The sequence below is a fragment of the Pongo abelii genome, chromosome 8 (assembly GCF_028885655.2).
Source record: "Pongo abelii isolate AG06213 chromosome 8, NHGRI_mPonAbe1-v2.0_pri, whole genome shotgun sequence".
Taxonomy (NCBI): domain Eukaryota; kingdom Metazoa; phylum Chordata; class Mammalia; order Primates; family Hominidae; genus Pongo; species Pongo abelii.
In genome coordinates, this window is record NC_071993.2 from 67,782,839 (window position 1) to 67,797,444 (window position 14,606).

Here is a 14,606-nt window from a genome sequence, read left to right on the forward strand (position 1 = left end):
AGAAAAGAAATGCAAGTCAATCCAGCCAATAAAAGTCAGTCTTGAAATTTTGTCTTGAACTATTGGAAGGAGCTCTCTTTCCAGTGGGGTTGCTAAGCTGTCAAGAAGTAATCCATTTGCTGATATTGGCCATCTTATCAAAATTTATTTCTTAAAAATGCTCACTTCAGTGGTACCTGTACTCAAATTACAATGATACAGAGAAGATTAGCATGGCCCCTGCACAAGGATGGCATATGAATTTGTGTAGTTCATATATTTAAGAGAAGGAAAAGGGTGCAGAAAACATACTTAATGAAGTAATAGTTGAAAACTTTCCAAGTCTTGGGAGAAAGATAGACATCCAGATCCAGGAAGATCAAGGAACTCCAAATAGAGTCACCCCAAACAGGTTCTCTTGGAGGAACATTATAGTCAAATTGTCAAAAGTCAAAGTCAAAGACTGAATCCTAAAAACAGCAAGAGAAAAGCATCAAGTCACATATAAGGGAACCCTCATTAGATTAATAATGGGTTTCTCAGCAGAAACCTTATAGGCCAAGAGAGAATGGGATGACATATTCAAAGTACTAAAAGAAAAAAAAAATGCCAGCCAAGAATATTATACCTAGCAAAGCTATCCTTTAGAAATTAAGGAGAAATAAAATCTTTTTCAGACAAGCTAAAACTAAGTGGATCATCACCACTAGATTGGCCTTACAAGAAATGCTCAAGGAAGCCTTACATCTGGAAAATAATAATCACCATCATGAAAACATGCAAAAAATGGCTATAAAACTCACTGGTAGAGACAATACACAAGAAAGAAAGAGAAAAGAAGCAAGGCAATACACAAAAGAAGAAGACAAACCTATCACTACAGGGAACATCTAAGTGCAAAATTAAATAATAAGAGAGGAAGTAAAGAACAAGATATACCAAACAACCAGGAAACAACGAATAAAATGACAAGAGTAAGTCGTCACCTATCAATAATAAACTTGTATGTAAATGGATTAAATTCTCCAATTAAAAAAACATAGACAGGATGAATGGATTTAAAAAAAAAAGATCCAATTATATGCTGTTGACAAGAAACTCACCTCACATGTAAAGACATATATAGACTTGAACTGAAGGGATGGAAAAAGATATCCCACACAAAGAGAAACCAAAAGCAAGCATAAGTAGCTATAATTATATCAGACAAAACAGACTTCAAGTAAAAAGCTCTAAAAAGAGATAAAGAAGGATATTATATGATAACAAAGGGATCAATTAAGCAAGAGAATATAAGAATTGTAAATATATATGCACCCAACACCAGAACACTGATATATATATATATAACAAATATTATTAGATCTAAAGGGAGAGATAGACCCCAATACAATAATAGTTGGGGACTTCAACACCTTACTCTCAGCATTGGACAGATCATCTAGAAAGAAAATCAACAAAGAAATGTTGGAATTAAACTGCACCAGAGACCAAATGGACTTAACAGACATTTACGTAACATTTCACCCAACAGCTACAGAATACACATTCTTATCAGCAGATGCAACATTCTCCAGGATAGACCATATGTTACACCACAAAACAAGTCTCAACAAATTTTGATAAATCAAAATTATATCAAGCATCCCTCTCAGATGACAATAGAATAAAACTAGAAGTCAATAACAAAAGGAATGCTGGAAACTGTACAAATACATGGAAATTAAACAACATACTCCTGAATAATCAATGAGTGAAGGAAAAAATTGAGAATGAAAATAGGCAAATGATCTAAACAGACATTGCTCAAAAGAAGACATACGAATGGCCAAGAAATATATTTTCAAATACCCAACATCACTAATCATCAAGGAAACGTAAATCAAAACATCAATGAGATATCATCTCACCCCAGTTAGGATGGCCATTATCAAAAAGACAAAAAATAACAAATGTTGGTGAGGATAGAGAAAAAAAGGAACTCTTTACACTGTTGGTGGGAATGTAAATTTGTACAGCCACTATGGAGAACAGTATCGAGGTTCCTTAAAAACTACAAATAAAACTACCATATGATCCAGAAATCCTTCTACTAAGAATGTATATAAAGGAAAGGAAATCATCATATCAAAAAGACATCTGCACCCCCATATTTATTGCAGCACTATTCACAATAGCCAAGATATGGACTCAGCCTAGGTATCCAACAACGGAATAGTAGATAAAGAAAATGTGATATATATACACACAATGGAATATCACTCAGCCATAAAAATAAATTAAATCCTGTCATTCACGGCAACATGGATAAAACTGGAGGATATTATGTTAAGCGAAATAAGTCAGGAACAGAACTAACTAAACACCACATGTTCTCACTCATATTGTGGAAGCTAAAAAAAGATGATCTCATAGAAATGAAAAGTGGAAGAGATGATACAAGAGGCTGGGAAGGGTAAAGCAAAGAGAGGGTTAGGGAGATTTGTTAAAGGATGAAAAATTACAGCCAGATAAGAGGAATAATTTCTCATGTTAAAAAAACATTGTAGGATGATTACAGTTAACAATAATATATTATATCATTCCAAATAGCTAGAAGAAGGATTTTGAATGTTCCCAACATAAAGAAACGAAAAATGTTTGAGATGAGGGATATGCTAATTACACTGATCAGATCATGCAATACATTATATGTATTGAAACATCACTAGGTATCCCATAAATATATACAAGTATTATATGCCAAGTAAAAAAATACATTAAATTTAAAAAGGCTATATGAACTACATAAAAAAGCAGAACTGAGACGAAGTATGAAGATGGAAATTACTGCCAATGTTACTTGAATACCTGGAGATAACACAACCCTTATGGGTAGGTGGTAGATTATTCACAAAAAAGGCTGCAAAAATTTCTTTTACCTCTATATACACTTCCCTGAGCAATGTAACCTTACTGCTTTTCCATCAAGAGGTAGAGTCTGGTTCTCCACCCCTCGTATGTGGACTTGGCCATGTAACAAGTTTTGTCCAATGAGTCATTAACAAATGTTATACAAGTAAATGCCTAAAAGGTACTTGAGCATGGAGTTTTCCTTCTCCTGTTAGGGGAACTTTTCTCCCACCAGGTAACATGCCCAGGCTAGCTTCCTGGAAGAAGAGAGATCACATGGAAAGCTATTCCAGCCATCTCAGCTGAGCCCCAGACATGTGAGGCCATTTGTGACCATCCAGCCCCAACCAAGTCAGTCCAGATAAGAAGCACCCAGCCAACCCACAGGACTGTGATCTTACATATAACTCTTATTTTAAGCCATTAAATTTCAAGGTGGTTTGTTGCAAAATAAAAGGAAATTAATAAAGTATTAAATTACATATTTTTTCAGCAATTTGAATTGTTTTATCATCTGTAACCAAAATAAAAATAAAAACACCCAGTGATGGCCGGGCGCAGTGGCTCACACCTGTAATCCCAGCACTTTGGGAGGCTGAAGTAGGTGGATCACCTGAGATCAGGAGTTCGAGACCAGCCTGGCCAACATGGTGAAACCCCGTCTTTACTAAAAATACAAAAATTAGCCAGGTGTGGTGGTGGGTGCCTGTAATCCCAGCTGAGGCAGGAGAATTGCTTAAACCTGGGAGCCAGAGGTTGCAGTGAGCTGAGATCACGCCATTGCACTCCAGCCTGGGCAATGAGAGTGAGACTTTGTCTCAAAAAAAAAAAAAAAAGAAAAGAAAATACCCAGTGCCATAGCTAGCATATTTGATACCCACAGCAGATAATTATTAATACCCCCTTCCTCCATAAAACAAAATTCTTTTCAGTTATAAGCACGTAATTAGTAATTATTATTTTTTCTTAATTTGCTTTTGTTTTGAAATAATTAACAATTAAAAAGAAAATTAAATTTTTAATGTAAAGCTATTATTCAAATATATTAGAGATCTTCATGCATAAACTTAAATTTGCACTTACCAAAGAAAAAATAGTACACTTCATGGTTTGTATTTTATTTTATTGTTTTAAATACTAAATACAAGTAAATGCTCCAAGTAGTCTCACTGAATGACAGAACTAACTCAAGACCTGTTTCTTTATCTCTCAATCATTTTTCTATGACTGCCTAGTTCAAATATTTTGTTCAAATGCAGAAATATATGCTACCAAGGTTTTAGAGACACTGACTGTGATGTGATCTCTAATATTCCAAACCACTGTGAATTTACAGCTAAGTTCATGTATTCTAAGGCTTCCTGGAGAGCTAGGAATTCCCCAGAGTAACTCCATATAGAATACAATGTGTCTTAAAAGCTAAACTTTTAAGGGTGTTAAAATGTAATAAATATTAACAATAATAGTCATTATTTTAAAATACAACAGAACTCCTGGCAATTACTTAGAACTTAGATTGACAGCTTTTTTCCAGAGACGAGTATTTTTATCACTTTAATTGCCTGAATTGCCAGTTCATGGTGATAATAGAATATACACAAAATTTTAGTTGGTTTTACTATTGTTTTAAAACTTTCTACAAACAATGCATTGTCTGTACCTGGAGCAGACCACTGTCATCCCCCCCGCCCTTGATATGCTACTGTGAATAATGCTGGAAATAAGCTTCATTCATGTTGAGAATTATATTCTCCAAAGGACTCCGACTGAAGCACAACAGAAATGTTTAATGAATATGTTTGCATGTGGGAGAAAATTCCCAGCAAGATAATCTCAATATTGACCTAAAATTTCCAAGTTTCCTAGAAAGAGAAATGAAGATTGTTGATGGCTCTAAGTATTTCAGCACAGTGACCAGGTAGAACTAACTTAACATTGGAGGAAAAAGTGCTTAAATAGTCTTCACTGTGATACTCTATTGCAATTTACTGTAAAATCCTTCTAATTCCAGAAAATTATTATGGTTCTTTGGACCAAGACAAGCCAACAAACAATAACCTATTTCCAATTAATCATACACCCCTTTAAGGTGAGTCCCCTCTTTCAGGATTCAGGAAAAGCCTCAGATTTTCTTGAGAGAGCTAAAGATATGACACAATAAGCCATAGAATTAGAGGAATGAAACTGATCACATGATGCCATTGATCTATATAAACCTATTCCCATTGAATGTCCATTTGACTTGACTACATATGTTATTTATCTGCTTTATAGCTGGTCAGTTGTATCTTAGTAAATTAAATCCCCTTCAGACTGAAACATATTTTATTCTCTCCAATATGTGCCTTTCTGCTACATTTTATTCCATTTGGTATATTTCCTAATCAATTCTTTTGTGAGCTTCATTTCATTCAGCACAATGTATCCATTGTTAGGATTTATTTCTTTCAGAATGATTTAAATCTATTTTGCTCGATGCTGCTTTAAAGCTACTGTATGCACTATCAATTCCCATCCACTGGGCCATGTGGTCTGGTTCATACTCCATCTTCTTGGTTGAGGAAAGATGTACTTTCCTAGGTTGGTCTGATGTGAAATGACAGTTGCTTTTTATCTATCCTGGCAATGGCTGTGGACTGAATAATAAGAATGATATGTAGCCATGTGTAGGAATGTCAGTGTATTTCAAGCACCCAAGGTTTAGATGGGTAACAGCGGGCTCCTAATATCCTTATTATGAAGTCATCCTTCAGAAACTATGCTTCTAAAATTCTAGGTATCATGTCCAACAGAGGAAATGCAACACACAATCATCAAGCACTCTCATAAATCCTTGCTGGCTTAAGGACAGCGGAAGATTGCCTTCTTTGGTAGTATTAATTGTGAGTCACTTTTAATTTTGGTTGGCCCAAACTTTATGTTCTTTCTTAGTCTTCAAAAGTTCATTTTGCACCATAAAATTATTTTATTCTTCATAGAGAAAAAAACAAAAGGCAATGAAAGACTTGATTTTAATGACCTTTTTGGTGACTCACCTTCTAATTAAGAAAACTGGAAAAGGTCTGGGGGGAAAGCCCAAAGAGGTGAACGAATAAAAGAACGAATCATGTTGCTGGCTATGAGCAGATCAGTTGATTTGAAAGACTGAGTGTAAATAGGGAAAGTCTGGAAGGTTAGGCTAAAAAAGTACACTGAGTTCAAGGTTAAGTGGACCTCAGAAGCCAGGCTAAGGGTTTGTGGCTGTATCCCATATGCGAGGAGGAGGCCCTGAAGGTTTTTCAACATGGAGTTGACATGATAAAAGCACATTGTTCCTATAAAACCGGTCGTAACTTCCTAAAATAAAATGAACTTGAACTAAACTCACGGTGGTGGGTAATTGTGCCCAGAATGTGACAGTGGAAGAGAACACCTTGTTCAAAAGAAAGGTATTTCCAATAGAGAGAGAGAGGAGAGGAGAAGAGGTGAAGATGGAAAATCCTTTTTTGGAAACCAGGAAAATTAGACAGAAATGCATTTAGAGAACATATTTAAAAAGTAGCAACATAATATACATTATATAGCAGAACAAATGCCAACATGATGAAACTTAAAAAATAAAAAGATTTGTGGTATGGAAGATATGAGACCCCTAGGAGAAAGTGACTGTGCCTAATTGGAGATAACTTTGCATATTTTGGAAAACAAATATATGAATACTCTTGATTGGATTTGCTTTATTTTTAAGAGACTACAGCATTTCAGTATAGTATAGTATAGTATAGTATAGTATAGTATAGTATAGTATAGTATAGTATAGTATAGTATTTCCACAGATATTGATCCTAATAGGACATGAAATTCAAGAAGGAGGGATGCTACTAAAGTGAAATTCTGAGCATATAATTATGAATATTGACAACAAGAAAGGAAGGTTGGGGAAGCTTGAGGATGGGGAAGCAGTGAAAGAAACCAAACTAGTATAACTGTATGGGGCATATTCTAGTGAACTCAGATTTTAAGAAGTCACTTATGAAAACTATGCTCAAAGGAAGAAAATAAGTCTACTGTTGGAAAATGTTTTTTAAAAAAAGAAATCCCAAATGACAGAGAAAAGGCAGAATTATTAAAACTAAGCTCTTGTTTTGTCGTTATTTTCTCCATCATGAAATTATATCTTTGGGCTAGACTGATGACTGAAAAGTAAAAAAGAAAAAAGAAATGAAAGAATGAGGCCCTAGAGAGCTTATGAGACATAGGAGATGCCTGGTGTCAAGACCTATACAAATAGTATCTTATTTTACAATAGCAACAACAAAAAAATTCTTATAGATCTGATCATGGAAACAATGTTACTAATATTTGAAAAAATACAGATAAAAAGCAAATTTGGGCAAATATTTTTGTTGATTTTTTTAAGAAGGAACAGAAGATTCTAAAAATAATAAGACACTAAAATTGTAAAAAATTATATTAAATATATGATATATGAGCACGTTGAAAAGATAGTAGCAACTTTTAAGAGCTAGTACACCTTTTTACCTAGAATGAGCTAGGCCAAATCAATCTCTCTCTTTCTCTCTCTCCCTCTCTCTTCTCCACTCCCTTTCTCTCTCTCTCTCTCTCTCTCCCTCGCTGCCTTCTAGCTCTGTCTTTTAGAAACAGTTATTCAGCTGGTAGATCAGTAAGACCATAAACATTATAAATTGATTTCAATAAGACATCTAACAAAAATCCCCCATGATATTGCTTTGCAACAAATAAAATAAATGAGATGCAATTCATAGCAGATCAATTAACTACACCAAAAAAAATGTTGATCCATGAATCAATGTCCTTAAACCTACCCACAGGACTCTATCCTTGCCTCCAGACTGTTGAATAAAACCCAGAAATCTGTGTTGTAACAATAGGCTAAACCCAAAGACCCATAATATGCAAAACAAAGCAAAAGTACCCACTTAGATCTGAAAACTCAATTTCCCAAGCAAGGGATGGGAGAGTTTTGCTGGGCAGTAACTTATATAAAAATAAAAGCCCAGAAAGCACTGGTTGACTCTGAGCTATGTTACAATAACACGTGGCAGATGCCTGGCCTCCCTGGAAGTTGCCCCGCTCATACACAACTGTCTGCATGTCCTGGGTGGGATGCAGGATGAAATGTTTCTTCCAATCCTCAGGTTCCACGAGTCTAATATCAATATGAATTCCTGCCTGGTGACATGTGTGAGTATTGCTAAACAACTGCGGAGGAAGAATCGCAGAAAATGAAGGCGATTACAAGTTTTTCTAAAGCCACTGATTTTATCACAAGCCACATACAGAAACCTTCCCGATATCCGCTAATTACCAGAAGGTACTGATCCTCCAATATCTAGCAGTAGGACACACACCCCAGCTGACCAAACCATGAGTTTAAGACAGGCAGAAAAACCTAACATCTCCCTACCATGACAAAGGCAACTAGAATTGCTAAATCCTATACACAAAACATTTAATTTATAACAGTTAAAACCTGGCCTCTGACCAAGTCCAAAAGAACTATGTCTTATTTCACTTGCTCTTGAATATGTCTCTTTCAGAGATAAATGGCTCTGCTCTTGGCCAGTCCTCCCCTCTGTGTGGTGTTTTGTTTAGCTGGGCTTATGACAAGCCAAGAGTTGATGCATCTGCTTGAATGTGTAATTTACCTCTCTGGTCAACTTAGCTTTTTTTTCCTTGACAATATTATGTCAAACAATCACATCACAACTGGCTCTGATCTCTTTGTTGTTAGCTAATAAATTAAAGAGTATTTATTATCTGCAATCCTTTTTTCCTCTTTTAATGGTGACACATTTGTGGTGAATTACAGGGCAGCTTTATAAACTAGGCTCCAGGCCAGTCTCAGGCCCTGCGTCCATGTGAACGTTCCTTCTCCCTGTTGGCCTCCCGGACTGGTGGTAAATCAAGGCAGCTGTCACAGCACACTAAGTTAGTGTGCGTCATTGGGGAGAGCAGGAAGCGTTGGGGGTATAATTCTGTCCATCAAACTAATATGTTATATCAGTAGCTTTGTAATCTTCTGCCATAACTTATGGGAAGTGACACCTAAGAATTCACTTTGAAGGCAATGTGTTTCTTAGACTTTAAGTCAAAACAGACCGGATTCACAGCAACAGTTCCTCCGTTTACATGAGTGGATTTCTAGTGCCGGGGAACCAGGTCCCTATCAATGTGGCAGTATTTAACACGCTCCACCACCGGCTGGACTCTGTTTACAGCCCTCACGGCAGGATTTGTAAACTTTTCAAACAGGGTTTCTTCTCTTCTTTTTGTTACCCTTGCCTTAACCTCCAGTAGCGGGATAGATAAACATGCTCCTTGAATGTTATCATGACAAAGCAAACCTCTGACAGACGGGAATGAATGGGTGACCCATTTCCCTTGTCCGGTCCCCTTCAACCTTTGTCTTGACAAATGTGGGAAATGGCTCTGGAGGACAGAAGAATACTCACACCGCTATGATAGCAGTGTCAGCTTTGTGCTGTTGCTAAATGTCCACATGATACTTAGAAGTGACGGGAGATAACCTTCAATGGACAGTGTGCTTTTCTAAGTCGTGACATCAGTGTGACCAGACTTAGACCGTGCGTCCTCTGAAAGCAATGCCTTATTTTCTAGGATTTGCTGTTGGATTGTCCCTGTCTTCCCCCCTCTCTCTTCCTTGGCTGTTTTTCTCAGCAGGCCAATGAGAGAAGCCCTTTGGGGAAGATTAAGTAGTTTTGTGAGCTGCCATCTGATGGAAAAGAAATCTACAAGAACTGTTCAAAGGAGCTCTTCCTCCCCCAGGCACAAGACTAAATATGCACAGTAAAGAAATTTGAAAAATGCCTGCCCTTGCCATCCCCAATACCCCTTTGATTGATAGCAGAGAGGGTTTGCTATGATAATTCTACTTTGACAGGTCCCAGGCATAAATCCCACAAAGTTGTTGCTCTAGTTTGACAACCTTGGAGGGCTCCAGTTAGGAACAGGAAACAGGCCTCTATTTTTCACCCTCAATGCTCCTTCAGGTGCAAAGAAAAGACCGTATGGAAAAAATAATTTCTTATCTAAGGGGGAAACCAAATTCAAAGCAGTTTTAGTACTTATTCATCAGAAAGAATGTCCAATGGAGAAAGATGTGACCTCAGTCCTGCTTCTTCAAACTTAAATTTAAATGCTCCAAATACGAGATTTGAAACCTATTCATGGTGAGAAATGGACACCCTTTTTTCATTTTTTGGTTTTCCAAAGTTATGTTAGTATTCTCCTTCAAGGTCAGCCTAGAAATGGATCATAATATTTTATAAAAATCATTACTTACAAATGAAAGTACATACATATCATAACATCCATAATTTATCATCAAAGCTTGCAATGTGCCACCCTCTGTATCTCATTACATCCACTCAATTCTCATAACCACGTTAAATGAGTAGAGTCTCAATTTATAGGAATGCAGTTAAAAAGAGAGTCAAACTAATGAATTTTTTCCAGGATACATCTTTCAATCTTGCTTCACAAAATGCCAGGGGATCTTTGGGAATCAGTGCACCTTCCCTCTCCCCTTCTCCAGCTGAAGAATGATAACTCAGCAATGAGAACCTTAGTCATGAAATCATATTCAACTGTGTTAAATGAAAAATTTGTGGCCCAGTGAGGTGGCTCACACCTGTAATCCCAGCCGATTTGGGAGGCCGAGGCAGGCAGATCACCTGATGTCAGGAGTTCAAGACTAAGGTGGCCAACATGGCGAAACTTCATCTCTACTAAAAATACAAAAAAAAATTAGCCAGGCGTGGTGGCACATGCCTGTACTCCCAGCTACCCAGGAGGCTGAGACAAGAGAATCACTTGAACCTGGGAGGCTGAAGTTGCAGTGAGCTAAGATCGTGCCATTGCACTCCAGCCTGGGCAACAAGAGTGAAACTGTCTCAAAAAATAAATAAAAATATATAAATAAATAAGTAAATAATTTGTGGTTTGCTGTAAGTTAACTAGGCAATTAAATTAAGCAGAACCATTCTCCAAGCATTTTAGTCGATCTACCTGGAAATGCAGTATTGTGACCTATTAAAAAATATTAAGTGATCGAACCCAGGCAAATATTTAAAAAGAAGCAATATTTTCTATTTCTTTAAAACTTGTCAGAAGGTGAATATTTTCCTTCCAATTGTCTGCCTCTTTGAATGTGAGACACAGTTTTCTCTTGGCTGTAGGATTCCATTCTAATATTAAGAAAGGGTTCATAAAGCTCTAATACCATAAGAGTGGATTCCTCTTCCTTCATGGGTGTCATCAGAGTTCTGCAGAAGGTCTGCACCTACTGAGAGCTGACGACAACAGGGAAGAAAGAATCCAGTCTTGGAACACTCAGTAAAAGTTGGTTCTTTAATTTAATAGGACTAAAACACAAGGACTTCACCCTGGATCACGAATTGAACCTCCTTTTCTAGGGTATTTTATGACAGAAGCATCTCACTGAGAATCTAGCCACCCGCTAGGAGTACTCAAGCATAGCTTTGCCAAGGAAGTCAGTGAGGAAAGCAAGAATAGAAAACAGCAAGCTGCCCATAAAAATGGGGAGTAATATCTGAGTTTTTTTAAGTCATAGAGCAGCTTGAGCAAATCTCAAGAAAAAGAAACTTGCTACATAATTCTTTCTCGCTCCATTGCCCCTCTAAATAGCAAACAGGATATGAGTCCTTGTAAATACCTATAAATTTTCAGGGAGAAAAACAAGTCTGATCTTTGTGTACAGAGTTCTAGGCTGTAAGGAACATGGTTAGATTTCTGTTTTCCTTAGAGGAAGATGACAGAACAGCATTTTCCCATCAAGTGTTGATAAGAAAGGCATTTAGCATTTCATAGGATGAGGCTGCTGTGAGTGGGTGGTATGACATGATAAATTATGGCCAATGTCATATTAAAAATTATAGGCCCTTCCACACATGCTCACTCTGTTCTCAAGCCAATGATATGTTATCCTGCACAAAGCCTTCCGCTGTGGCAGATGTGATGGAGATGTTCCTCTCCCAGAAAAATTCTGGAATTCTTCAAGGTTTAGAGGTGAGGGCCATCTTTGTTGTCCATAAACAAAAACTAAACTGAACTCATACTTTCTGCAAATGTAGCTCTGCTTACGTCTGACTTTCCACCTTGATCCATGTTCTTCCCTCAGGCATTCAATCTACTTCTCTGCAATATAAGCACAAAATCTGGGGCTAGGAAGGCATTTTAAAATTAGAAAATCATCTTTATCCAACCCTAAAGAGGCATGTCTTAGGATGTTAAGAAATGTTTTTGACAGACACTTCAGAGACTCCCAAAGAGAGAACTTGCTCTTGAAGAAGATGAGGCTAGGGTTGGAGTCTGGTGAAGTATTGCCTAGATATGTTAAGGAACTCTGTAAAACCTGACATGAAGTCAACAATTGCCCAGATCAGGGTATCTTAACCTCAACACTATCAATATTTCAGACTTGATCATTCTTGGTTGTGGGGACTGTCCTGTGCATGGTAGGATGTTCGGCAGCATCCCTAGCCTATATCTACTACATGCCAGTAGCATACTCCTGCCCTGGGGGTACAAAAATTAAAAATGTATCCAGACATTATTAAATGACTCTTGGGAGTCAAAATAGCTCCCAATTGAGAGCCACTGTCCTGGACTATTGGGGTAAGGTCATTCTACTGAATCTCTGCAGGTCACACATTTTCCAATGAAGATGGCTGGATTCACAAGTATATATGGACACCTGTGTCCTTTCCCCCATTATTTGAGAAAACATGATAGGACTGCATATAACAATACCCTTCCACTTGGACTTTTTAGCAAAAATGCAGGTGCCTTCACTGTTGGTCCAGGGAGTCTCTGCTGGGATGACTTTTGTCTGCTCCAAATATTCTCAACCTCCAGAAGGCACTCCAATCTCTTTACATGGCAGTCTCAGGGTGTCAAGAAGAGGGTAGGGCCCCACATGCAAATGCTTTCTAAGCCTCTGATACATCATGTTTGCTAATGCCCTACTGACCAGAAGAAGTCACAAGGTCAAGCCCCCATTCAAGAGGTGGGTAGAGAAACTCTACTCTTGATAGGAGGAATATTACAGACACCTTGCTGGGTTGGGGGACAGGAGGCGGGCGGGGTGGATTCATGCATACAGGGATAGAATAAAAGTGGCCATTTTTAACAATCTATCACACTAGGTGAATGGATTTCATAGCAAGTACTTTTCTAGCCAGAGTATTACAGTTTTATCCACAGCTGAGTCTCTCAAAAGGATCTATAACTATTTTCCAAATAGCATATGTGTTTGGTTGTCACAGAGGCCCTGGGCTCTGAAACGGCTTGCTCAGTCCCCTTCAACTAAGCTCACTCCATAGGGTTTCATGGTTAATAGCCAGACTACCTCGCCCAATGTTAAGGATGTTGCCTCAAATTCTGAGAAACCCCAAGACTCCCTCACTTTTCTCCATGCCTTAAAGACAGAAAAATCCAGCTTTCAGTACAGCATTGTGGGGAAATATCAAACTAAAAATCAGAAAATGTAGTTTTGTATTTTAACCCCATAAACAGTCATCTATTTAAGTCACTTTATTCTCTCCAACTCACAATTTCTTGATATGCAACACTGGGTAGCTATTCTGGGATAACTAGGGCAAGAGTGAAGGAGTGAGGGACAGAGGAGGTAAGACAAGATCGTCACTGGAATGAGTGAAGCTGGCTGGTATAAAAGAACCTGGAGAATACATGCTCTGTTAATGGCATTTAGATCCATTGTTTTCACTTAAAATATGTTAGCCCAGGATCTGACTGCAATCTGTGACTAGTTACTCTCCAAGACCTGACCTGGCTCTGCTGTTTGTAGCCTCTCCCCTTTTGTATCCCCTCATCCCTTAGCTGCACCCATCTTTGTTATGTAGTTATCCAGTCCACCTGGTCTTTCAGGACAAGGGACACTTGTGTGCAATGCAAAGACAGAGCACAGGCACTGGTCTCTTCCTTCAAGCCATCTTGTTTCAATCCCACACACCCTTTAAAGTGGGATTGCAGTTGACAAAGCTCTTGCTTTTACATGAGCAATGCCAGTTGGACTACCAGGGCTGTAATTCTGCTGCACTCACTCCTATCTGTGCTTCAAGAAAGGTTGCAGGACCTAACACTCTCAGACCCTATTACTGTCCCACAGTCAGCTGTGGATTTGTACGGTTTCCCTGCACCCCTGGTTCCAAGCACTTGCTCGCCCCAGGGAAGACATGCTCCAAAAATATCTGCCTTCTAATGACCCCTCCATTTTAGAGAGAATTCTCAGGAGATTAGAATGCAGAAGAAAATAGGTTGTTAGCCATGAGACATGAGAGGAGGTGTGGGAAAAGCCCTGCAACTACTGTAAGGTCCTGCCATGAGCCGGTAAGAACCTGCGTTAGAAACCTGATCTCTGTTATGACCACAAGGCTATTTCCATACAGGCTTTTTGAGTTTCATTTCCTCCCTTCAGTCCGCCAGGACCACTTCAGACCAAACTCATCTCTCCTAATGAGCCTACAGTGGGCCTTGGGTTCCCTTATTTGATGACAAATAACACCAGCAGTACCGCATGGAACCAATCGGGCTGGATTGGAATCCTGGCTCACTGCTGGAAGCCCAAAGGCTGTGAACTTTGGTAGAGTTTCCAACTCTCTTATGTCTCAGCTTCCTCATCAATGAAATATGGACATGGGATTGTGGTG

At 38.2% G+C, this 14,606-nt stretch overlaps 1 protein-coding gene and 1 non-coding gene across 2 annotated transcripts in view; one reads left to right on the forward strand and one right to left on the reverse strand.

The window, feature by feature from the left end:
- LRMDA (leucine rich melanocyte differentiation associated) overlaps positions 1-14,606 on the reverse strand; it is a 1,127,800-nt gene that overhangs the window by 304,150 nt on the left and 809,044 nt on the right. The window lies entirely within an intron of this gene.
- Positions 160-261, forward strand: LOC112135281 (U6 spliceosomal RNA). Its single transcript, XR_002916584.1, has one exon. It is a non-coding gene; the product is annotated as a U6 spliceosomal RNA (small nuclear RNA).